General features: G+C 45.2%; 1 protein-coding gene and 1 pseudogene across 2 annotated transcripts in view; one reads left to right on the plus strand and one right to left on the minus strand.

The window, feature by feature from the left end:
* slc8a3 (solute carrier family 8 member 3) overlaps positions 1-24,704 on the minus strand; it is an 810,619-nt gene that overhangs the window by 587,607 nt on the left and 198,308 nt on the right. The window lies entirely within an intron of this gene.
* On the plus strand, positions 4,076-4,402 carry LOC139263187 (macrophage migration inhibitory factor pseudogene; annotated as a pseudogene).

Raw genomic sequence — 24,704 nt, forward strand, 5'->3', positions numbered from 1 at the left:
TGATGATGTCATCGCTGTGTGCATCAACCCCTTATCATCTCGTACCGACTCGTTTGTGCCCTGCAGGGGAATTTGGCGTGGGGCAATGCCAATGAAAGCGGGTCATGAAGCTGGGGTGCCCCGGCCGCCCTTAAAGGGGAGGGCCAAGCACCGCGGCCACCATCTTTTTTTGTCGACTGACTTTGCAGTCGGCCAGACAATGGCAGCCATTAGTTTGGCCAGGCTGCCAACATGCAGCCCATCACCTCCTCTTGAGGGTGCAACCCTCCCTGATGGCCCAACGGGCGCCAGGAAAGCCACTGCAGAGTTCGCAGCAGCCCTCTCCTTTAAAGTAAGGGGCGGGATGCTGTCACGCATCAGCGCAATGCTCAGTGGTCACACTCTCACCTCTGAGTCAGAAGGTTGTGGATTCAAGTCCCGCTCCAGAAACTTGAGCGCAAAATCTAGCCTGACACTTTGAATGCTGAACTGAGGGAGTGCTGCACTGTTGTTCCTAATGTGCGGTGCCCAGAATTGGACACAATACTCCAGTTGGGGCCAAACCAGTGTTTCATACAGGTTCATTATAATTTCCACACTTTTGTACTCTATGGGGCCGAATTTGCCCCATGCTGAGTTTGTAATGCATAGTTTGAATTAAATGTTTTTTTAGCGCTGGTGTGGGAAGAGCACGCACCAGTGTGACATGGATGTGCTGCGTCACTCTGACACCACACAAAGTCCCTCCCCTTCTTTTAATGGGGAGGGCCGTTGCGAACTCTTTTAATGTTGGGTATTTAAAGAAAACTTCATTCACAAAAGTTTAGAAAAAAAAGGCACTTAAATGGCAGGTGGTTAATATGCAAACGGAAGTTTATTTTCTCTGATGACTGTAATAATAAGCAATTTGTTAGTATATCTAGATAATTGATAAACACCTCATGCTCAATGTGTTAGAAAGTCTCTTAAGCTGGGAGCTCGGGAGGAAGTTCTCTTTCAGCTGTGAACAACGGAAAACACAAAAAAATCAGACACAAAGGGCTGGATATTAATAGCGGCAGATTACATAGGTGGGGGACAGAGTTTTTGACGGGAAACCCATAAGTCTGGGTTTCCCTACATGCTGTGGAGATTTAACTCTACCTGGAAGTCAGCCCGATTGAAAGGTTTGGCTTCTTGTCGAGTGGGGAGCACTCCATAACAGGACCAGGTAGGTCTGATCCCTGACCCCAGGAGGAGGGTCAATCGCGGGGGTGGGGCCCGATGAAGGGAACGCAGTCGATGTTGCAAACATAGACTTTCAAAAGGCATTTGATAAAGTATCACATAACAGACTTAGTCGGTAAATGAAACCACATTAAAGGGAAACTTGGATATGTAATTGGCTACAGGATAGGAGGCAGAAAGTAGTGGTGAACAGATAGTTTTCTGATTGGCTGGGTCATTGAATATATTTAAGGTGGAGATAAACAGATTTTTGAATGATAAGGGAGTTGAGGGTTATGGGGAGTGGAGCAGGGAAGTGGAGTTGAGGCCAAGATCAGATCATGGCCGAGCGGGCTCGAGGGGCCAAATGGCCTACTCCTGCTCCTATTTCTTATGTTCTGATGAGAGAAGTATGCAGTTGGGTCCCCCAGGGGTGGGTGTTAGGACCACTGCTTTTCTAAATGACTTGGGTATAGGAAGCACAATTTCGAAGTTTGTGAATGATACAAATCTTTGCAACACAGTAAATAATGAGGAGGATATTGGCAGACTTCAGGAGGACTTAGATAGGCTGGTGAAATGGGCAGACAGATGGCAGCTGCAATTTAATATGGATAAGTGTGAAGTGACTTTGAGAGGAACAGCATGGAGAGGCGGTATAACCTAAATGCTACTATTTTGATGGGGGCGCGCGGGGGGGATGCAAGAGCAGAGGGATCAGAGGGACCTTTGAAGGTGGCAGGGCAAGTTGATAAGACAGTTAGGAAAGCATATGGGAAACGTGGCTTTGTAAATAGGGGCATTGAATACAAAAACAAGGAAGTCATGCTAAACCTTTACAAATCACAGATTAGGCCTCACTCGAGTATTGTGTACCGATGTGGGCACCACACTTTAGGAAGCATGTCAAGGCCTTGGAGCAGAAGAGGTTTATCACGATGAGAACAGGGTTGAGAGACTTCAGTTCTGTGGAGAGATTAGAGAAGCTACAGTTGTTCTCCTTAGAGCAGAGAAGGTTATGGGGAGTACATAAGACCATAAGAATTAGGAACAGGAGTAGGCCATCTTGCCCCTCGAGCCTGCTCCGCCATTCAACAAGATCATGGCTGATCTGGCCGTGGACTCAGCTCCACTTACCCGCCCGCTCCCCATAACCCTTAATTCCCTTATTGGTTAAAAATCTATCTATCTGTGACTTGAATACATTCAATGAGCTAGCCTCAACTGCTTCCTTGGGCAGAGAATTCCACAGATTCACAACCCTCTGGGAGAAGAAATTCCTTCTCAACTCGGTTTTAAATTGGCTCCCCCGTATTTTGAGGCTGTGCCTCCTAGTTCTAGTCTCCCCGACCAGTGGAAACAACCTCTCTGCCTCTATCTTGTCTATCCCTTTCATTATTTTAAATGTTTCTATAAGATCACCCCTCATCCTTCTGAACTCCAACGAGTAAAGACCCAGTCTACTCAATCTATCATCATAAGGTAACCCTCTCATCTCCGGAATCAGCCTCGTGAATCGTCTCTGTACCCCCTCCAAGGCTCGTATATTCTTCCTTAAGTAAGGTGACCAAAACTGCACGCAGTACTCCAGGTGCGGCCTCACCAATACGCTGTACAGTTGCAGCAGGACCTCCCTGCTTTTGTACTCCATCCCTCTCGCAATGAAGGCCAACATTCCATTCGCCTTCCTGATTACCTGCTGCACCTGCAAACTAACTTTTTGGGATTCATGCACAATGATCTCCAGGTCCCTCTGCACCACAGCATGTTGTAATTTCTCCCCATTCAAATAATATTCCCTTTCACTGTTTTTTTTTCCAAGGTGGATGATCTCACATTTTCCGACATTGTATTCCATCTACCAAACCTTAGCCCATTCGCTTAACCTATCTAAATCTCTTTGCAGCCTCTCTGTGTCCTCTACACAACCCGCTTTCCCACTAATCTTTGTGTCATCTGCAAATTTTGTTACACTACACTCTGTCCCCTCTTCCAGGTCATTTATGTATATTGTAAACAGTTGTGGTCCCAGCACCGATCCCTGTGGCACACCACTAACCACCGATTTCCAACCCGAAAAGGACCCATTTATCCCGACTCTCTGCTTTCTGTTAGCCAGCCAATTCTCTATCCATGCTAATACATTTCCTCTGACTCCGCGTACCTTTATCTTCTGCAGTAACCTTTTGTGTGGCACCTTATTGAATGTTTAATAGAGGTGTTCAAAATTAAGAGGGATTTTGATAGTGTAAATAGGGAGAAACTGTTTTCTCTGGCAAGCGGGTCAGCAACCAGACGTCATAGATTTAAAATAATTGGCAGAAGAACTAGAGAGGAAAGGAGAAGATTTTTTTTCCACACAGAGGGTTGTTACGATCTGGAATGCACTACCTGAAAGGGCGGTGAGGGTAGATTCCACAGGAACTTTCAAAAGGCAATTGGGCATGCAATTGAAGACCCTAATTTGCAGGGTTATAGGGACAAAGCTGGGGTGTGGGTCTAAATTATACAACTCGTTCAACGAGACGGCCGAGGCACGAGGCTGAATAGCTTCCTCCTGTGCTATAAGATTCGATGATTTCTTGCCTACCACCCCATAAAATTAGCATTTACTGCAACAAAAAAAATATATCTTATTTTCAATGCCTCTAAACAGCTTTAATCCTTGCCCCTTCATCCTGGTCAGAATACTCATTCAGCTTTTGGAAACTATGGACGGTCCCTCATAGGAAGAGAAATTTCTGCATAGTATTATTGACTGAATATCTGTTGGGTGAGTTAAAGATGACTACTATAATGTATGCACCTGTGAGTATGCTGATAGGTTTGTAGAGCACGCTGACTGTAGCCGGTTCAATCGCTGATCGCGGGAGCAGGAGCAGGAGCAGACATGCCGACATTCGTGCTCAACACAAACCTGAGCCGTTCCACCATCCCGGACGTCCTGGGGGAGGAGCTGACGGCGGTGCTGTCCAAGGAGCTGCGCAAACCCGTGCAGTATATCGCGGTGCACATCGTGCCGGACCAGATGATGCACTTCGGCGGTTCCACCGAGCCCTGTGCCATCTGCCATCGCTCCAGCATCGGCAAAATCGGCGGCAAGTCTAACAAAACCTACTCCAAGGTGCTGTTTGACCTGGTCAACAAGCACCTGCACATTTCTCCAGACAGGATGTACATCAGCTTCCACGATTTGGAGGCTGCTAATGTTGGCTGAAAATAGCAATACCTTTGATTAGGTTCGGATCCAGAACATTCCGGAATGATCCCTATAGTAAACTTGTGTTTTGTTTGTTCATCAGTAATAATAGAGGCCAGTGGGCCAGAGACAGGATTCCTGAAATCATGTGTCTTCTTGCTAGTTTAACAATAATGTAGAGCTGTTGAGTTGGGAGTGGTTTAGCCAGTCACGTGATGTTCACAAGACTCAATAAAACCCCAGCCAGTTGGGTTCAGGGGGTCCACGATGAGGCATGTGGTTGTGAGCCTGGTGGATGAACTGGTAATGTGTAGTGTGATTGTTACACCTTTTGATAATAAACTAACAAGTTCCTAATAGCAATGTGTTGCTATGAATTTTTAAGTAAAGAACCCATAAAGCAAATACATTACAACTACCAATGGTACCGACGTTACCAGCAGCCTGAGTGTGATAGTGTGGAATGGGAAAGGCTACATACTGCATTGCTTGCTGTTATGTCCTGACTGAGGTGATATGTCACATGATTCATATTGGGGTACCAGATACTCTTATTTTGGAGTCTGATACATACACGTGCAGTTTGTTGTCCATGTATACTACCTATGTTTCAAAATTCACAGTTGGGCAGGACATAGGCCTAGACCTCCATTTCTTTTGCATGCTTAATGCCCACTTAACGCCCATTTTACCGCTGAAATGGCGTGTAACACCCATATATCGCCCATGTTGGCACAAAATGGAAACTTTCCTCATGTGCTTAACGCCAGGAAAAAATATTACCGCCCGCCCACTTTTTTGGGGCGGAATCAGCAGAATGGGCAAAATCAAAGCCCAAAATACTGCCCAGCGTTAATTTCCACACTGATTTAATGCTGAGATTCAATAATACCGCCCGCCCACTTTTTTTTGTCGTAAAGAGCATATTTATCGAAACTAGCGGCCATGAGATCGCCCCGCGTCAATTTCACCACCTCGCACACATATCACCCACAATATCGCTCGCCAAAAAAATGCCCAGAAAAAGTGGAACTAATCACAGCGTTATGGACGCCATGTTTTAGATCACATGTTTAAAAGGCTGCTGTGCTTCAACCTCGGTGGAGTTCAGATGTAATCTGCAGGTCATTGGAGTTGATGTGAACATCTCTACAAACATCTTGACCATATTGTGATTGACTGGAATTGAAGGTGTCTTCATCGGTACGTTCCTTCTTTGTGACCAATCGGTGGAAAACAGAGAGCTACTGCAATGGGGTCTATCCTTTCTCACCCTGTCTTGGTGACCAATTACATGCAGCAAACTCAAGATCGCCGAAGGAACGCTCCACTGCATTATGTGCCCAATGTAAGACATGACAGACAGATGAGGAGGACCAGATGTTACACCCCCCGCAAGTACAAGGAGAAGCATTCTTACCTTGACTTGCCCAATACCACCTGCCTTCGGAAACTGCGCTTCCACAAAGAGGTTATCACTGAGGTATGTCATCTGATAAGGGCAGATCTGCAGCCTGCCAGCACCATCAGTATTGCACTGTCTGTCGAGGTCAAAGTCACCGCAGCACTGTCGTTCTATGCCTCGGGTTCTTTTCAGGCCACAGCTGGCGACATTTGCGGACTTTCTCAGCATGCCACATATCGCTGCATTAGACATGTCACTGAAGCCCTGTGTGCATGCAGGAGGGATTTGATCAGCTTCCCTATGACCAGGGAGGCACAGAGTGAGAGGGCTCTAGGATTCTCCAGAATTGCAAACTTCCCCAAGGTGCAGGGAGCAATAGACTGTATGCACATCGCGATGCGGGCACCTTTTCAGGATGCAGAGGTTTTCAGGAACCACAAGGGATTCCACTCCCTGAATGACCACCTGGTTGTCGACCACCAGAAAATTATGCTGGCAGTGAATGTTCAATTTCCGTGTAGCATCCATGATGCTCACGTCCTGCGTGAGAGCACTGTATCTGACTTATTCAACAATCAGCCACAATATGCTGGATACTTGGTGACAAAGGATATGGCCTCGCCACCTGGCTGATGACTCCTGCGTGACACCCACACCAAAGCTGAGAGGTGATATAATGAGAACCACAGAGCAACTCACAATATCGTGGAGAAAACCACTGGAGTGCTGAAACAGCACTTTAGATGCCTGGATCACTCAGGAGGCGAGCTCCAATACCACCCTGAGCAGGTAGCTCAATTCGTGGTGGTATGCTCCATGCTGCACAACTTGGCTATCAGGAGGGGACAAGAATTGCCTGATGAGTCTGACAGTCCACTTCACCAGAGAAAGGAAGAGGAGGATGAGGAGGCGGACACGACATCAGCCCAGACAATCTGGCTGACGCTGAAGCCATGCCCCGCCACCCTGTAGATCACATGAAAGGGCCCGTGGTGACATGATAGCTGCAATAGCCTTATGTCAGCAGCTCATCAATGATCGCTTTGACTGAAAGAATGTTGGTGTTATTTACATGGCTGCCACACTATTGGGTGTACAGGTGACACATCAATGGTGGGCATCACCCTGGTGACAGTTAAAGGTTAAGTTGATTGAAGTTAAGTGTAATTATACCCTTTGATGTTCAGGTATCACGAGCGTGTAACGGTGCAGCTATCTAAGCCAATGCGCTACAAGGTTTTGTTAAATAAAAAACATTTAAACCGAACATTAGTCTGAAATCATCAGTATTTCTGTACAAACCAACCCTCCGCCCCCCCCCCCCTCCTTCTCTTCTCCTCCCCACCTCTACCTCTTCCCCTTCCCCTCCTGACTCCAAACCGCTTGGCCGAGGAACTCCTCAGGCGAAGCTTCATTGGTCGGGGGCTGGGAGGGCGTTGGGGTGGGAGGATGCTTGGACGGATACAGGAGAGGACGATCCTGAGGTGGGAATGTGCTCCGAGCCAGAAGCAAGATGTTGCTGCTGGTTCTCATGTGTGGTTGGCAATGGGGGTGCAGCACCTTGGGGTGCAGTGCCGCGCTCCGGGACCACTGGGAGCCCTCTGCCACCAGTGTTCCTGGCTACCAGCTCCAGGGCCTCCTCCATTCCTTCCATGTTATATATTATTTGTTGGACAAAAACTCGGTGCCAACTATGTTCTTGGTGCTTAGTAGGCTTTTTACTACTGGTGAATCTCCCTCGTGCCTCCCACAACAGCCAAACAAGCACACACCACAGTCACACACGCTTTCAATGCCCCTGAGTTCCCTCTCTCTCTGTCTCCTCTTCTACGTATGTCATGATGATCCTTCAGCTCCTGAATCGCGAGAATCGAGTGTTGCCATACCCTTGCTAAGGATGGCGACACTTTACGGCAGAAGGTCAAAAAAAATTTACGCTAACGCTCGCGGTAATGCCCATTTTCAAAAATGGAGACTGGGTGCCTTGAGAATGAGCGAGAAGCCGGCGATCTGAAAACCCTTTTGCAATCACCCACGCCGAAAATATCGCCCAAAAGCATAAAAATGGAGGTTCTAGCCCGTAGACTTCAGCCGGTAAGCTCATCAAATCTCAAATCACTTGAGGAGCCAAGCACTTGAATCAAAGGCAGTTTCTGCACAAACCAAAATAGTCTCATCTGTGGCTGTTGCTTTTTCAGCAGTATGTAGCTTAGTCCCATATCCACAGGGTATATCACCTTCTCATATGGCACAGCTCCCAAATCCGACTCTTGCCTTTTATATATGTCCTGTTTGTTGGGGAGTGTTTTTTGATCAATTTTCATTTGGAGCATGGGTTAGCCTGATAGTTTTTTGCAACAACCATGTTAATTATCCCTTCCAGTGAGTGTTTGCCTCAAAGACATGAGTAATTGAGAAGGTGGAGGCTGTTCATGCTGTTCTGAATAAACTGATAATAGGAAATGCAAGCTGCAGCTGATTTTAGCAGTTTCAAAGTGGAAGCCAAAATCTAATTTATTTTGGTTGGTTTGTTGACCCCCAGGAAAAGAGGGTTGCTAAAAAACGGATCCATACTGTGCTCTAACATTTTAGACCTTTAACCTTTGTGTCGCCAATAACAAGCCGACTGTGCCTCCATCCAGGACACTCCCAACAAGTTCCAGTAATGAGAAAGCTCACCACATCTTCTGTTCTTTGGAATGAGTTCCCTGGCAAGCTGCCAAAGAGAACTGATGCAGCACCACACTGTACCAGTGTTACAGTCACAGGAGTTTCCCAAGCCAAGGTAGCTGTTGGGAACAGAGGCTATGACATGCACATTTCAGAGCAAGCCCCAGGATAGACTGAGATTCAAATCACATGAGATGTGAAAGCAGCAGCAAAAAAAAGGAAGCTTACTTATTAAATGCAATGAATCCATCCCATTGTGAACATCTTACCGCTGTTCAGATAGAGAAAATGACTGGTGACTCCTAATACCATCATTAACCCATCAAAATTGGTTAAACTGGGAACTAAGCAAATTAGTTAAACAGCAAGGGGATAATGGGAAGCAGCTCCACTTGGCTTTTCACTGCACAGTAAGTACAGTCCCTCTCTGACATTCCTTGTCACCAGTGTATAGGCCCGACTTCTGTGCTTAGATTGGTGATAGATCAATCCCCACTAATCTTATGCAGTTTGGTGGAGAAGAGAGTGAGCAAGAAGCTGGCCCACTTTTATATTACACCTTTCAGTGATGCTTTATGAGAGCAAGGAGGCCCTTTTGCTGTGGTAACCACTGCAGGGGCCAAAGGCACATAAGAAAGATAGAACTTGCATTTCTATAGCACTTTTCACAACACTGGATGTCTCAAAGAGCTTTAGAGCCAATGAAGTACTTTGGAGTGTAGTCACTATTGTAATGTGGGAAACGTGGCAGCCAATTTGCGCACAGCAAACTCCCACAAACAGTAATGTGATAATGACCAGATAATGTGTTTCGGTTATGTTGATTGAGGGATAAATATTGGCCAGTGCACCGGGGATAACTCCCCTGCTCTTCTTCGAAATAGTGCCATGAGATCTTTTACGTCCACCTGAGCGGGTAGACGGGGCCTCAGTTTAACATCTCATCTGAAAGACAGCACCTCCGACGTTTTAGCACTCCCTCAGCACTGCACTGGAGTGTCAGCCTTGATTTATGAGTTCAAGGCTCTGGAGCGGGACTTGCAACCACAACCTACTGACTCAGAGGCGAGAGTGCGACCCACTGAGCCACAGTTGACACATGTAAAGAAAGGGTTAATTAGACTGTCCTGAAGTCTCTTTATATTGTAGTAATACTAACTTTCTGCTTTTTCCTGTTAACTGACTGTTAGAAGAATGAAAGCATAATCATAAGACAAACTTGCTTTACTTTATTAATATAAAAAGCAGTGAAGGGCAACAGTCAGTTTGAACAGTAAACCGAACTAAAAGACATTCCAGTTATTAGTTAATAATAAATTCTGCAGAAGGATGCATCTATGAATAGATCATACTTTTCAGAACCAGGTGATCAGGAAATAACTTGTTAAAATTGAAGTTACTGCAGAGACACTGAACAGGTAGAAATGCTCCCTTTGTTAGGAAGACCTTGAAGAAGCACCTGCCTGAGAAAGACAATGGGCTGGAAATCGCGGCCTCCCCAGGTCCGTACGGAGTGTCTATGGACCCAGAAAGGCATCGCAAAAGCCGGTTTTCAGCACACAATGCTGAAGGGTGCGAGGACATTTACTTGGGCAAGATTGCAGTATTTACTCATATCATGCCCAGCAAATGTTCTCAAAATTCTTGCGCCTGATAAAAGCAGGCGTATAGCCTACTTTTTCAGGTGTAAGAGTTTAAAAACATACAAAAATATAATTAAATTAAATTTAAAAAACACTTATTATTTTTTTAAATCCTGCCCACTACGTTACATTTATTTTTAACCATAATTTTAAAAACTTTTTAAAAACTCGGAATTTTTTTTCTTTCAGACATTTATTAATTTTAAGTTTAATTATGTGAGATGGGTTTTTTATTTTTTATTACATGTTTAAGGTGTTTGTTTTTTTTTCTCATTAATAGCAATGAGAACTCGTAGATACGGAGTTCTCATTGCTATTAATGAGAAAGCTGTGGAATACTGTAGCTGTTTGGCTGTGCTTCGCAGTGCGGGAAGAGAAGGCCTCCCTACCAGAATCCCACGCTCCTTCCGGACCACCAGGTAAATTCATAGAAATTTTTCAAGTCGGAGGCAATTGCCCGCGGGAAGCCTCCGACTGCAATTTCAGCCCCTATAGATCAGTAAAGTTAAGGAGTGTAACTCAAATTAGGGAGTACAATTTATGGCTGCAAGGATAGGACAACCAAATCAGTGTTACATGATAACCATGTATTAGGTAATGCTATGGAGCATGCGAATTGTCACGGACCAGTTGTGAAAAAGTCAATAAAAAGTGGGTGTTGGGACAAATACTTTGGAATTCGAAGGTTTGACCAACTAAGTACACTGAGCTCGGAACTTTAATGTGTTTTCAATTTCACGGCTAAAACTCGCACGGTTTTGTTGTAAGTGTTGCTGTTAAATGTGTACTTAATTATTGTCAGTAATAGTTATTATTGTATGCTTAACAAATCTATTAACAGCTGACATTAAATGCTGTGATCCCTATTCCTGTTATTTTTTATTCATTCACGGGGTGTAGGCAGCACTGGCATGGCCAGCATTTATTGCCTGTCTCTAATTGCCATTGAGAAGGTGGTGGTGAGCCGCCTTCTTGAAAATGGGTGGCTTGCTAGGCCGTTGCAGAGGGCAGTTAAGAGTCAACCACATTGCTGTGGTCTGGCGTCACAAAGGCAGATTTCCTTTCGAAAGGACATCTGTGAACCAGATGGGTTTTTACAACAATCCAGTAGTTACATAGTTACTACTACTAGTACTAGATTTTTATTGCCGATTTATTTAATTAACTGAATTTAAATTCCAGCTGCCGTGGCAAGATTTTAACTCAAGTCTCTGGATTAATAGTCCAAGCCTCTGGATTACTATCCCGTAACAGAGCTACTATGCTACCATTCCTACTAATAAGTAAGAACACACATCGTCCAACACACACAATAATCTGCATGCACCGACCGCTGCTCTACAAGACCACCATAAAACCATGTTGGGTAGCTGTGGAGCACCAACACATGCCACCACAACATGGCAGGATATGGGTTATATCTGAGATCTCCCACACTTGGGCCAGTGTGAGAAAATACCAAGCAGAGGAGTGTAATTGCTCTACCACAAGGAGTGAGTGGGAGGGAGGAATGGGGCGACGGGGAAATCAGAGATAAAGTCATCCGGTGCCCACTAATGCTCAGCTCACAGCAGCAATGGTGAAGCCTGGGAGCGGGTCAACCCAATATCCTCTCTGTCACAGTTAGTGAATGACATGGCAAACAAGAGATAGTAATTCACAAAACAACCCCACTACAGAAGTAGGCAATCTTCCGAGAGGCACCTGTGTAGGTGCCTCAGCCTCAGCATTGCTCCCCCTCTTCATTTTAACTGGACACATTTTTTTTGAAAGTACACAAAATAAGAAAGAACATTGATGGCATATATGTACTTACAAAGTTTAGCGAGATTGCATTCAATTCTCATCTGTAATGGTTAGGTAGTCATTTAAATCTGTAACAATAGGCTTAAAAAATCTTCAAATAGTGAATAATTGGCACTCTATATCTGGAACACACGTTGCACTTTCAGGTTATAAGAATGGACCCATACTTGGAAATGTAAGCAGCGCTTCATTATTTCCTTTGTATGCTTCTCTACATAGAGCCACAACGGGCACAGTACAGAGTCGTACAATGACACCCTCAGCAAAGAATAGATGGGAATGCTTTGAAAACCTTAGTGTATGAAATCGAAGGAAGGATAGTGCCGATTAAGTCTTCTTTTGGCACAAATGCAAGCAATCACACAACAAGTCACTATCAGTAACTTATCATGAACGGAAACTTCTACCATTTATGGCAAACATGACCTCTCCCTGATACGGACTTTAACTAGAACAATACCAGATCCACTACCTGATACTGCAGTGTTAGAACTCAAAGTTGAAGTTACCCCAATAAGCTGAATAAATGCAGGATTGCTGACCAATGTTCCCCGTGAGCTGTGCTTTGTTCCACGTAGCGTGTTTCTTTTAATGCACGGTCCCTTTAAATTGCTGTGCATGCACGGTCTTTACAATGTAAAAGCCGCTGAGCGGCCTGCACAGGACTATGCAGCCGTGCAGCTTAGGGGGAACATTGTTCCTGACCAGTAACAGGGTGTTATACCAATTCTTTCACATGTGTAAAAGACCTATACCTCATGAATGAATAAGCCTGAGTGAAAAGTTAATAACAACGACAACATGAATTTATGGTGGCATAGTGGTTATGTTACTAAACTAGTAATCCAAAGGCCTGGACTAATGATCCAGAGACATGAGTTCAAATCCCACCACAGCCTGCAGTTGGGATAAATCTAGATTCTAAATAAATCTAGAATTAAAAGCTGGTATCAGTAATGGTAACCATGAACTATCGGATTGTTGTAGAAACCCATCTGGTTCACTAATTTCCTTTAGGGAAGGAAATCTTCTGCCCTTCCCTACATCTGACTCCAGATCCACAGCAATGTGGTTGACTCTTACCAGCTATCTGAAATGGCCTAGCAAACCACTCAGTTGCACAAAAACTTCTACGGGAAAAAATAATAAGAAAGACCACCTGGCATTGACCAAGGTATTGGCTTTAGACACGACAATGGCACACCCAGCCCAATTAAACCTGCAAAGTCCTCCTCACTAATATCTGGGGACTTGTGCCAAGACTAGTCAAGCAATAACTTTCAGCCAATGTCTCAGACTCCTCTGGATATGTCCTCGTGGAATACACTTGGGAGTAGCCCTGGGAGTCCTCAACATTTACTTCAGACCCGTTCAAGCATGGGCAAGGAAACCCCCTGCTTATTACCTCCTACCGCCCTCCAACAGCTGATGAACCAAGACTCCTCCGTGTAGGACACCACTTGGAAGAAGCACTGAGGGTGGCAAGGGTACAACATGGGGGACTAAAATGTCCATCACCAAGAGTGGCTCGGGAGCACCACTACTGACTGAGCTGGCCGGGTCCTGAAGGAAATAGCTGCCTGACTGGGCCTGCGACAGGTGGTGAGAGAACCAACACAAAGGAGCAAAAGCTATTTGACCTCATCCTCACCAATCTATATGTCACAGATGCATCTGTCCATGACAGTATTGGTAGCAGTGACCATGGCACAGTCCTTGTGGAGAAAATGTCCTCTATCGTGTTGTGTAGCACTACCACGGTACTAAATGGGATAGATTCAGAACAGATCTAGCAGCTCAAAACTGGGCATCCATGAGTTGCTGTGGGCCATCAGCAGCAGCAGAATTGTACTCCACCACAATCTGTAAACTCATGGCCCGGTATATTTCTCACTCTACCATTACCATCAAGCCTGGGGACCAACTCTGGTTCAATGAGGAGTGTAGAAGAGCATGCCAGGAACAGCACCAGACATACCTAAAAATGAGGTGTCAACCTGGGGAAGTTGCAACACAGGACATGCTAAACAGCGGAAGCAGCATGCTATAGACAGAGCTAAGCGATCTCACAGCCAACTGATCAGATCAAAGCACTGCAGTCCTGTCACATCCAGTCATGAATGGTGGTGGACAATTAAACAACTAACAGGAGAAGGAGGCTCCATGAATATCCACATCCTCAATGATGGTGGAGCCCAGCATGCAGGTGCAACAGACAAGATTGAAGTGTTTGGAACCATCTTCAGCTATAATTGCAGAGTGGATGATCCATATCAGCCTCCTTATGAAGTTGTCACTATCACAGAAGCCAGTCTTCAGCCAATTCATAGAAATATAGAAATTAGGTGCAGGAGTAGGCCATTCGGCCCCTCGAGCCTGCACCGCCATTCAATAAGATCATGGCTGATCATTCAACCTCAGTAGCCCTTTCCTGCTTTCTCTCCATACTCCTTGATTCCTTTGGCCATAAGGGCCATATCTAACTCCCTTTTGAATATATCTAACGAACTGGCTTCAACTACCTTCTGCGGTAGAGAATTCCACAGGTTAACCACTCTCTGAGTGAAGAAGTTTCTCCTCACCTCGGTCCTAAATGGCTTATCCCTTATTCTTAGTCTGTGACCCCTGGTTCTGGAACTCCCCAGCAATGGGAACATTCTTCCTGCCTCTAACCTGTCCAATCCCGTCAGAATTTTATATGTTTCCATCAGATCTCCTCTCATTCTTCTAAACGCCAGTGGATACAAGCCCAGTTGATTCAGTCTCTTCTCATCTGTCAGTCCTGCCATCCTGGGAATCAGTCAGGTGAACCTTCGCTGTACTCCCTCAATAGCAAGAATGCCTTCCTCAGATTAGGAGACTAAAACTGAACACAATATTCCAGCTGTGGCCTCACCAAGGCTCTGTACAAGTGCAGTAAGACCTCCCTGCTCCTATGCTCAAATCTTCTAGCTATGAAGGCCAACATGACATTTGCCTTCTTCGCCGCCTGCTGTACCTGCATGACAAACTTCAAAGACTGATGTACCATGACATCCAGGTCTCGTTGCATCTCTCTTTTCCGAATCTGTCACCATTTAGATAATATTCTGTCTTCCTGTTTTTGCCACCAAAGTGGATAACTTCACATTTATCCACATTATACTGCATCTGCCATGCATTTACCCACTCACCTAACCTGTCCAAGTCACCGTGCAGCCTTTTAGCGTCCCCTTCACAGCTCACACCACCACCCAGCTTAGTGTCATCTGCAAAATTGGAGATATTACATTCAATTCCTTCATCTAAATCATTGATGTATATTGTAAATAGCTGGGGTTCCAGCACTGAACACTGCGGCACCCCACTGGTCATTGCCTGCCATTCTGAGAAGGACCCATTTATTCCGACTCTCTGCTTCCTGTCTGCCAACCAGTTCTCAATCATGTCAATACATTACCCCCAATACCATGTGCTTTAATTTTGCACACTAATCTCTTGTGTGGCACCTTGTCAAAAGCCTTTTGAAGGTCCAAATACACCACATTCACTGGTTCTCCCTTGTCCATTCTACTAGTTACATCCTCAAAAAATTCTAGAAGGTTTGTCAAGCATGATTTCCCTTTCATAAATCCATGCTGAATTGGACAGATCCTGTCACTGCTTTCCAAATGCGCTGCTATTTCATCTTTAATAATTGATTCCAACATTTTCCCCACCACCGATGTCAGGCTAACCGGTCTATAATTCCCTGTTTTCTCTCTCCCTCCTTTTTTAAAAAGTGGAGTTACATTAGCTACCCTCCAGTCCATAGGAACTGATCCAGAGTCAATAGAATGTTGGAAAATGATCACCAATGCATCCACTATTTCTAGGGCTACTTCCTTAAGTATTCTGGGATGCAGCCTATCAGGCCCTGGGGAATTATCGACCTTCAAACCCATCAATTTCCCTAACACAATTTCCTGACCAATAAGGATTTCCTTCAGTTCCCCCTTTTCACTAGACCCTCTATCCCCTAGTATTTCCGGAAGGTTATTTGTGTCTTCCTTAGTGAAGACAGATCCAAAGTGTTTGTTCAATTGGTCTGCCATTTCTTTGTTCCCCATTATAAATTCACCTGATTCTGACTAATCTTTTTCTCTTCACATATCTATAGAAGCTTTTGCAGTCAGTTTTTATGTTCCCTGCAAGCTTCCTCTCATACTCTATTTTCCCCCTCCTAATTAGATCCTTTGTCCTCCTCTGCTGAATTCTAAATTTCTCCCAGTCCTCAGGTTTGCTGCTTTTTCTGCACAATTTATATGCCTCTTCCTTGGATTTAACACTGTCCTTAATTTCCCTTGTTAGCCACGGTTGAGCCACCTTCCCCCTTTTATTTTTACGCCAGACAGGGATGTACAATTGTTGAAGTTCATCCATGTAATCTATAAATGTCTGCCATTGCCTATCCACTGTCAACCCTTTAATTATCATTTGCCAGTCTATCGTAGCCAATTCACATCTCATACCTTCGAAGTTACCTTTCATTAAGTTCAGGACCTCGTCTCTGAATTAACACTGTCACTCTCTTAATAAAGAATTCTACCATATTATGGTCACTCTTCCCCTCGCAAAACAAGATTGCTAATTAGTCCTCTCTCATTACACAACATCCAGTCTAGGATGGCCAGCTCTCTAGTTGGTTCCTCGACATATTGGTCTAGAAAACCATCCCTAATACACTCCAGGAAATCATCCTCCACCGCATTGCTACCAGCTTGGTTAGCCCAATCTATATGTAGATTAAAGTCGCCCATGATAACTGCTGGACCTTTATTGCACGCATCCCTAATTTCTTGTTTGATGCCATCCACAACCGCACTACTACTGTTTGGTGGTCTGTACACAACTCCCACTAGCGCTTTCTGCCCTTTGGTTTTCCATAGCTCTACCTATACAGATTGCACATCTTTCAAGCTAATGTCTTTTCTTACTGTTGCTTTAATTTCCTCTTTAACCAGCAACGCTACCCCACCTTCTTTTCCTTTCTGTCTATCCTTCCAGAATGTTGAAAACCCCTCGATGTTGAGTTCCCAGCCTTGGTCACCCTGGAGCCATGTCTCTGTATTTAACGGGTCCTTTTCTGAATGGCAGGCAGTGACCAGTGGGGTGCCGCAGGGTACAGTGCTGGGACCCCAGCTATTTACAATATACATCAATGATTAGATGAAGAAATTGAATGTAATATCTCCAAGTTTGCAGATGACACTAAGCTGGGTGGCAGTGTGAGCTGTGAGGAAGATGTTAAGAGGCTGCAGGGTGACTTGGACAGGTTAGGTGAGTGGGCAAATGCAAGGCAGATGCGGTATAATGTGGATAAATGTGAGATTATCCACTTTGGTGGCAAAAACAGGAAGACAGAATATTATCTGAATGGTGACAGATTAGGAAAAGGGGAGGTGCAATGAGACCTGGGTGTCATGGTTCACCAGTGATTGAAGTCTGGCATGCAGGTACAGCAGGCAGTGAAGAAAGCAATGGCATGTTGGCCTTCGTAGCTAGAAGATTTGAGTATAGGAGCAGGGAGGTCTTACTGCAGTTGAACAGAGCCTTGGTGAGGCCACAGCTGGAATATTCTGTTCAGTTTTGGTCTCCTAATCTGAGGAAGGACGTTCTTGCTATTGAGAGAGTACAGCAAAGGTTCACCAGATTGATTCCTGGGATGGCAGGACTGACATATAAGGAGGGACTGGATCAAATGAGCTTGTATCCACTGGCGTTGAGAAGTATGAGAGGGGATCTCATAGAAACATATAAAATTATGATGGTATTGGACAGGTTAGAGGCAGAAAGAATGTTCCCGTTGCTGGGGAGTTCCAGAACCAGGGGTCACAGTCTAAGAATAAGGGGTAAGCCATTTAGGACCGAGATGAGAAGAAACTTCTTCACTCAGAGAGTTGTTAACCTGTGGAATTCTCTACCGCAGAAAGTTGTTGATGCCAATTCGTTAGATATATTCAAAAGGGAGTTAGATATGGCCCTTACGGCCAAAGGAATCAAGGAGTATGGAGAGAAAGCAGGAAAGGGATACTGAGGTTGAATGATCAGCCATGATCTTATTGAATGACGGTGCAGGCTCAAGGGCCGAATGGCCTCCCCCTGCACCTAATGTCTATGTTTCTATGTTTCTATGCAATCCCAATTATATCCTAATCGTTAATAGCTGCTGCGCAGTTAATTCATCCACCTTATTACGAATACTCCTCGCATTGAGGCACAGAGCCTTCAGGCTTGTCTTTTTAACATTCTTTGTCCCTTTAGAATTTTGCTGTAATGTGGCCCTTTTTGATATAAGCCTTGAGTTTCTCTGCCCCCCACTTTTACTATTCTCCTTGCTATCTTTTGCTTCTGCCCCCTTTTATTTCCCTCTGTCTCCCTGAATAGGTTCCCATCCCCCTGCCATATTAATTTAACCCCTCCCCAACAGCACGAGCAAACACTCCCCCCCGCCCAGGTGCAGACCGTCCAGTTTGTACTGGTCCCACCTCCCCCAGAATCGGTTCCAATGTCCCAGGAATTTTAATCCCTCCCTCTTGCACCACTCTTCAAGCCACGTATTCATCTTAGCAATCCTGCTATTTCTACTCTGACTAGCACGTGGCACTGGTAGCAATCGTGAGATTACTACCTTTGAGGTCCTACTATTTAATTTAACTCCTAGCTCCCTAAATTCAACTTGTAGGACCTCATCCCCATTTTTACCTATATCGTTGGTACCTATATGCACCACGACAACTGGCTGTTCACCCTCCCCATCAAGAATGCCCTGCAGCCGCTCCGAGACATCCTTGACCCTTGCACCAGGGAGGCAACATGCCATCGTGGAGTCTCGGTTGCGACCGCAGAAATGCCTATCTATCCCCCTTGCAATAGAATCCGCTACCACTATAGCTCTCCCACTCTTTTCCCTGCCCTCCTGTGCAGCAGAGCCACCCACGGTGCCATGAACTTGGCTGCTGCTGCCTTCCCCTGGTGAGCCATCTCCCCCAACAATATCCAAAGCGGTATATCTGTTTTGGAGGGAGATGACCGCAGGGGACTCCTGCACTGCCTTCCTACTCCTGCTCTGCCTGATGGCCACCCGTTGCCTATCTACCTTTGTAAGCTTTACCTGCAGTGTGAACAACTCACTGAATGTGCTATCCACGACATCCTCAGCTTCGCGCATGCTCCAAAGTGAATCCATCTGCAGCACCAGTGCCGTCATGCAGTCTAACAGGAGCTGCAGCTGGATACACTTCCTGCACACATAGTGGTCAGGCACATGGTATCAAGAAACGGCTGAGTGCACTGGACACAGCAAAGGCTATGGGCCGCGACAACATCCCAGCTGTCACACTGAAGACTTACGCTCCAGAACTAGCCGTGCCTCTAGCCAAGCTATTCCAGTACAACAACAACACTGACATCTACCCTGCAATGTGGAATCTTGTCCACAAAAAAGCAAGAAAAATCAAATCTGACCAATTACCGTCTCATCAGTCTACTCTCAATCATCACCAAAGTGATGGAAGGTTTCATCGACAATGCTATAAATGTGGCACTTACTCACCAATAACCTGCTCACCAATGCTCACCAGGACCATTCGATTTAGACCTCACTACAGCCTTGGTTCAAAATGGACAAAAGAGCTGAATTCCAAAAGTGAGGTGAGAGTGACTGTGTTTGACATTAAGGCAACATTTGACCGAGTGTGGCATCAAGGAGTCCTAGTAAAATTGTAGTCAATGGAAATCACGGGGAAAACACTCCTCTGGGTGGAGTCATACCTAGCAGAATAGAAGATGGCTGTGGGTGTTGGAGATTAATCATCTCAGCCCCAGAACATCACTGCAGGAGTTCCCCAGGGCAATGTCCTCAGCCAACCATCTTCAGCTGCTTCATCAATGAACTTCCCTCCATCATAAGTGTTTAGTTCCATTCACAACTCCTCAGATAATGAAGCAGTCCATGCTCGCATGCTGCAAGACCTGGATGACATTCAGGCTTGGGCTGATAAGTGGTAAATAACATGCGCACCACACAAGTGCCAGCCAATGACTATCTCCAACAAGAGAAAGACTAACCACCTCTCCTTGACATTCAGCGGCATTACCATCGCCGAATCCCCCACCATCAACATCACCGAATCCCTCACTGTCAACATCCTGGAGTTACCATTGACTAAGAACTTAACCGGACCAGCCACATAAATACTATGGCAACAAGAGCGGGTCAGAGGCTGGGTATTCACCTCCTGACTCCCCAAAACCTTTCCACCATCTAAAAGACAGAAGTCAGGAGTGTGATGGAATAATCTCCACTTACCTGAATGAGTGCAGCTCCAACAACAGTCAAAAACTTGACACCATCTTGGACAAAGCAGCCCGCTTGATCGGTACCCCATCCACCACCTTAAACATTCACTCCCTCCATCACCGGCGTACCATGGCTACAGTGTGTACCATCTACAAGATGCACTGCAGCAACTCGCCAAGGCTTCTTCGGCAGCACCTCCCAAACTTGCGACCTCTACGACCGAGACAGACAAGGACAGCAGGCACACGGGAACACCACCACCTGCAAGTCCCCCTCCAAGTTACACACCATCCTGATTTGGATGTATAATGCCATTCCTTAATCGTCGCTGGGACAAAATCCTGGAACTCCCTCCCTAACAGTACTGTGAGAGTACCTTCACCACGGGGATTGCAGCTGTTCAAGAAGGCAGCTCACCACCACCTTCTCAAGGGAAATTAGGAATGGACAATTATTGCTGGCATTTCCAGCGAGGCTCACATCCCAGGAAAGAATCTAAAAAAATATATAGCGCCTTTAATGTATAACTTCCCAAGGCACTTCACAGGAATGTTATCAAACAAAATTGAAGATCAAACCACATAAGGAGTTATTAGAACAGATGACCAAAGAGGTAGGTTTTAAGGAACGTTTTAAAGGGGGAAAGAGAGGTGGAGAGGTGGAGAGTTTAGGGAGGAAATTCCAGAGCTTAAGGCCTAGGCAGCTGAATGCAAGACCGCCAATGGTGGAGTCATGAAAATCAGAGATGCACAAGAGGCCAAAATTGGAGGAGTGCAGAGATCTCAAAGGGTTATAGGGCTGAAGGAGGTTACATGAAGCTAAGTGTCACTGGTGCATGGCTATCCTTAGGTTGCCTGGTGCACTTTAATTCTTAAAAACATTGGGTGAACATTATGCTCCTCAAGGTGAGAAATGCCAATACTGGAGAATGGAACACTCGACACTCGGTGCTAGCAGCAGGTTCCCCGAAGTGAAGTATTGTATGGCCGAGTTTCAGAGTGAATTTAATTCTCTTTCCCACAAAAGCAACAGAAAAGTAGCCCTTACTGATCTGTGAAACATTTCCATTATTGTCTCTCTGAATGAGGTACAATTTAGTGCTTACAGATGCCTAATGGGCAATGTTTAATACTCATGCTCTCTACAAATTAAGAACTGACTGCCCACAGGAGGGATATTTGCATCCTATTAGCTGAACTAGATGTGACTCCAGGTTACAAAGGTATGGTGACAGTTTCCTGATACATTCCATTTTCTAGTTTCCCTCCCCACACCCAATTTATTCTGGGTAGGGTAGTGGAGACAAAAACTCCAAAATCATTCCAGATACAGTTAGACGCTGGGAGCAGGGACAATACCTAAATGTTTATGGAAGGATGATCTTAGGTGGCCTCCCTCATCTGTACTCTGTGATTTCTTGAGTGCTCGATGAAGCTGTAAACCTTTGGGATCATTTTCCCAGTAGGCCGCGATTTCGCCAACCGTGGCGGGTCCGGTGCGGCCGGGGTCGATGGCGGGATGTGACCCTGCTCCTGAGTCCTGGCTCCAGCCCGCAATGGGAAAAGAATCTTCCATTGATTGGGCTTGTTAAGGCCACCCTGTGAGCTTCCCGGCCAATTAAAAGGAAGCGGGTCTGATGACTTAATTTGATGACGGGTCATCAGTCAGTTTCCTTAAAGGAACCATGGCCATATTGATTTTGACAGTTGTTCTTTCAGTGTTCTGCAGCATTGAGGTGCTGCAAATACTGACAAAGGTGCAGGGCTGCACCCAGCTTTCCCCATGACTCCCTCTATATGATTATGGAGGAAATCACACCAAGCAGGGAGGTCCTCATCCCTTCCAATGGGTGGAAGAGACCTCCCCAGGACACCAACACAGCCTGACTGCACATTGCACGGGAGGACACAAGCAGGGATGTTGTCAGGAAGACCAGGCTGTAGTGGCGCAAATTTTTCAATAATCTCAGTAGATCACAAAACATTATTGCAAAGCTACACTCAACCTCATCTGCTGTGCCACTTATCACATTCCAATCACTCTGCCTTCCCTACCCAACTCCTGCACATCCTTACTCACACCAACTTACATTGCACCTCAACCCATCCCTCTGTCTCTATCTGCATTATCACATCCCCATCTCACAAGCCAGCCCCCTCACACTCACCCTCATCCTTGTCCAATCATACCAATGAACAACCTATAAGGGTAGGCACTTGGGTCTTTTAGCCAATATTCCTGTAGAATTTCGGCTAATGTGTTGGCAAACATTGCAATCTTTATTTTGAACACTTTGTGCTGTGGGACAGATCTGTGTTCACCTTTGGAAGTGGTTTAGTGAGTTGCAGTAAATGATAAGACATAAGGGTACCACCCACACTGGTGATGAAAGGAATGGCTTGGGCATTGCAGGGATGTTTTATGGTGCTGGTGTGTGGTGGTGCCAACCTGTTGCATCATGCCAGGGTGTACAGAGTCAAGTGAAGTAAATCTGGCCATGATGAGGCCATCCCTGATGTCCTGGGCAGCATTGTGGTCGGGTGCTGATGCCCTGTGTCCTGTGCAGCATCAGGTGATTGCGGAGAATGTTGCTGTTGGTAATGCTGGTGTGTTTAGTGATTTTGTTGGGGCTGATTGTAGTGGAATTCTGAGGACGAAGGTGAGATTTTTTCAAGGGCACCGATGCTGATGGAATAGATGACAGCTGAAGTTGAGATGACAGAAGCGATCAGTCAATGGTGAGAGAGGCTTCTCCATGAGGTGACAGTGGATAGAGAGTTCACTGCATACAGTTACAAACTGCATACAGCTCAAAAGTGTCTTCCAAATCCTGACGGCTTCAGCTTCTGAGATTGGAACATGAACAGCTGTGAAGTGGTAGTTTTTATACCACTGCTGCATCTGTCAACGAGTCAAAGCAATGGAGAGTCATTGAGAACCCGACACACTTACCTGATGTGTTCCCCGAGGGACATGGACTTCATAAAAAAACTTGGAAAATGGTAAAATTATTTTTAAATACGTTTAAAGTATCTTTTAATAATATTAATTGGCTGGCCCATCGCTTGGTGTCGGGTCTGTGAACTGCAGCCAGACCTGGCACTTTGGAAACTTACAAGAAGATGGGTTCAGAGCAGAATCCCACCCCGGTGTCAATCACAGCCATTTTGACAGCAGGCTCGCCTCCAAACCTGTCCTTGCAGGGCTGGTAAGATTCCGGCCGTAGATTCTAAATTTCAGCGCCTCATGACATTTCAAATGCATAGATGCAAAATACCAAATATTGTAGGTGACATAAATGCATACAAATTAAGATGGTATGCTTGAGTAATCTGCATAAATCAATAAATTATAATCTCGTAACATCTACTATCCACTTATACACACAAACACATAAGTAATCACACAACACTGCAGATTAATGGTGCCTTTCTTTCACCTGGAAATGGAAACCTGTTTGTCCAGATCAAAGGCTCTGCTAAGATTGGAACTCATTTGCTTTCAAAGTGCCCCAAATGCAGTTGACCTCCACTAATCAATACTGTCAGGTAGGCAGCCGAGAATTAGCCAAAGCAATTTTGTCTTCTTACATTCCAACATTGCTGACTGTTCTTAGCAAAATCAAACAAAATTTAGCAGAAATGTTCTTAGCAGACATCATAAGATAAGTTTGGATGAAGAAGATCCTTTGACTCATTTCATCTCCCCTTTCCAGAAAATTAAATCTAGCACCTCCCCACTACAGAATCAGGCTGTTTCTTAAATGAGTCCCGTATCCTGGTATCAACCACCCTTCTTGGCAAACCATTCGAGCTCTTGATCACGATTCTGTGCAAAAAATATTTTCCGGTATTTATCCGAAACATTCTCTTTATAACCTGAACCTGTGCTCTCTTTTCATGACGTAGTATTGTATCTGAAAGTGGGCCAGATCTGAAACCGGAATGAAATTATAATGCGTTCCCATGATCGAGAACTGACCAGTACAAAGGATCAATTGCAAGCTGTTTGTGCACAGCTGCGACAGAAAAAGCTTGAACTTGAAAAGCTGGAAGGTGAAGTTAAAGATCTTAAAGGTGAAATTAAAGAATGGAAAAAATCATTAGGTCAAGAGACAGTAATAGGAAAAGGAAAATGTATTGATCAATTCCCAGGGTACCCATGTTTGGATAAATTAAAAGCGCAAACCCGAAGACACGACCGAGGAATAGATACGGATTCCGAATCCTCCGACAATACAGTGTCGGAGGATGACAAATTAGGGGTGCACTTTGCCCCGTTTAAAAAAAGACGAGTTGTAGTCAAATCAGAAGAGACTGCGGATGAGGGCGGAACCAAAAAAACAAAGAGAAGGGTGTACGAAGAATACTTAGTTCATGATCCGGCAGACCCAGAGAAAATTGATAAATGGTCCAAGGAATTGCCCAATCCAAAGAAAGGGGGAGTAAAAACGTGGGACCAATTGGACCGCTTAAG

This window comes from Pristiophorus japonicus, chromosome 4 (genome assembly GCF_044704955.1).
Source record: "Pristiophorus japonicus isolate sPriJap1 chromosome 4, sPriJap1.hap1, whole genome shotgun sequence".
Classification (NCBI taxonomy): domain Eukaryota; kingdom Metazoa; phylum Chordata; class Chondrichthyes; family Pristiophoridae; genus Pristiophorus; species Pristiophorus japonicus.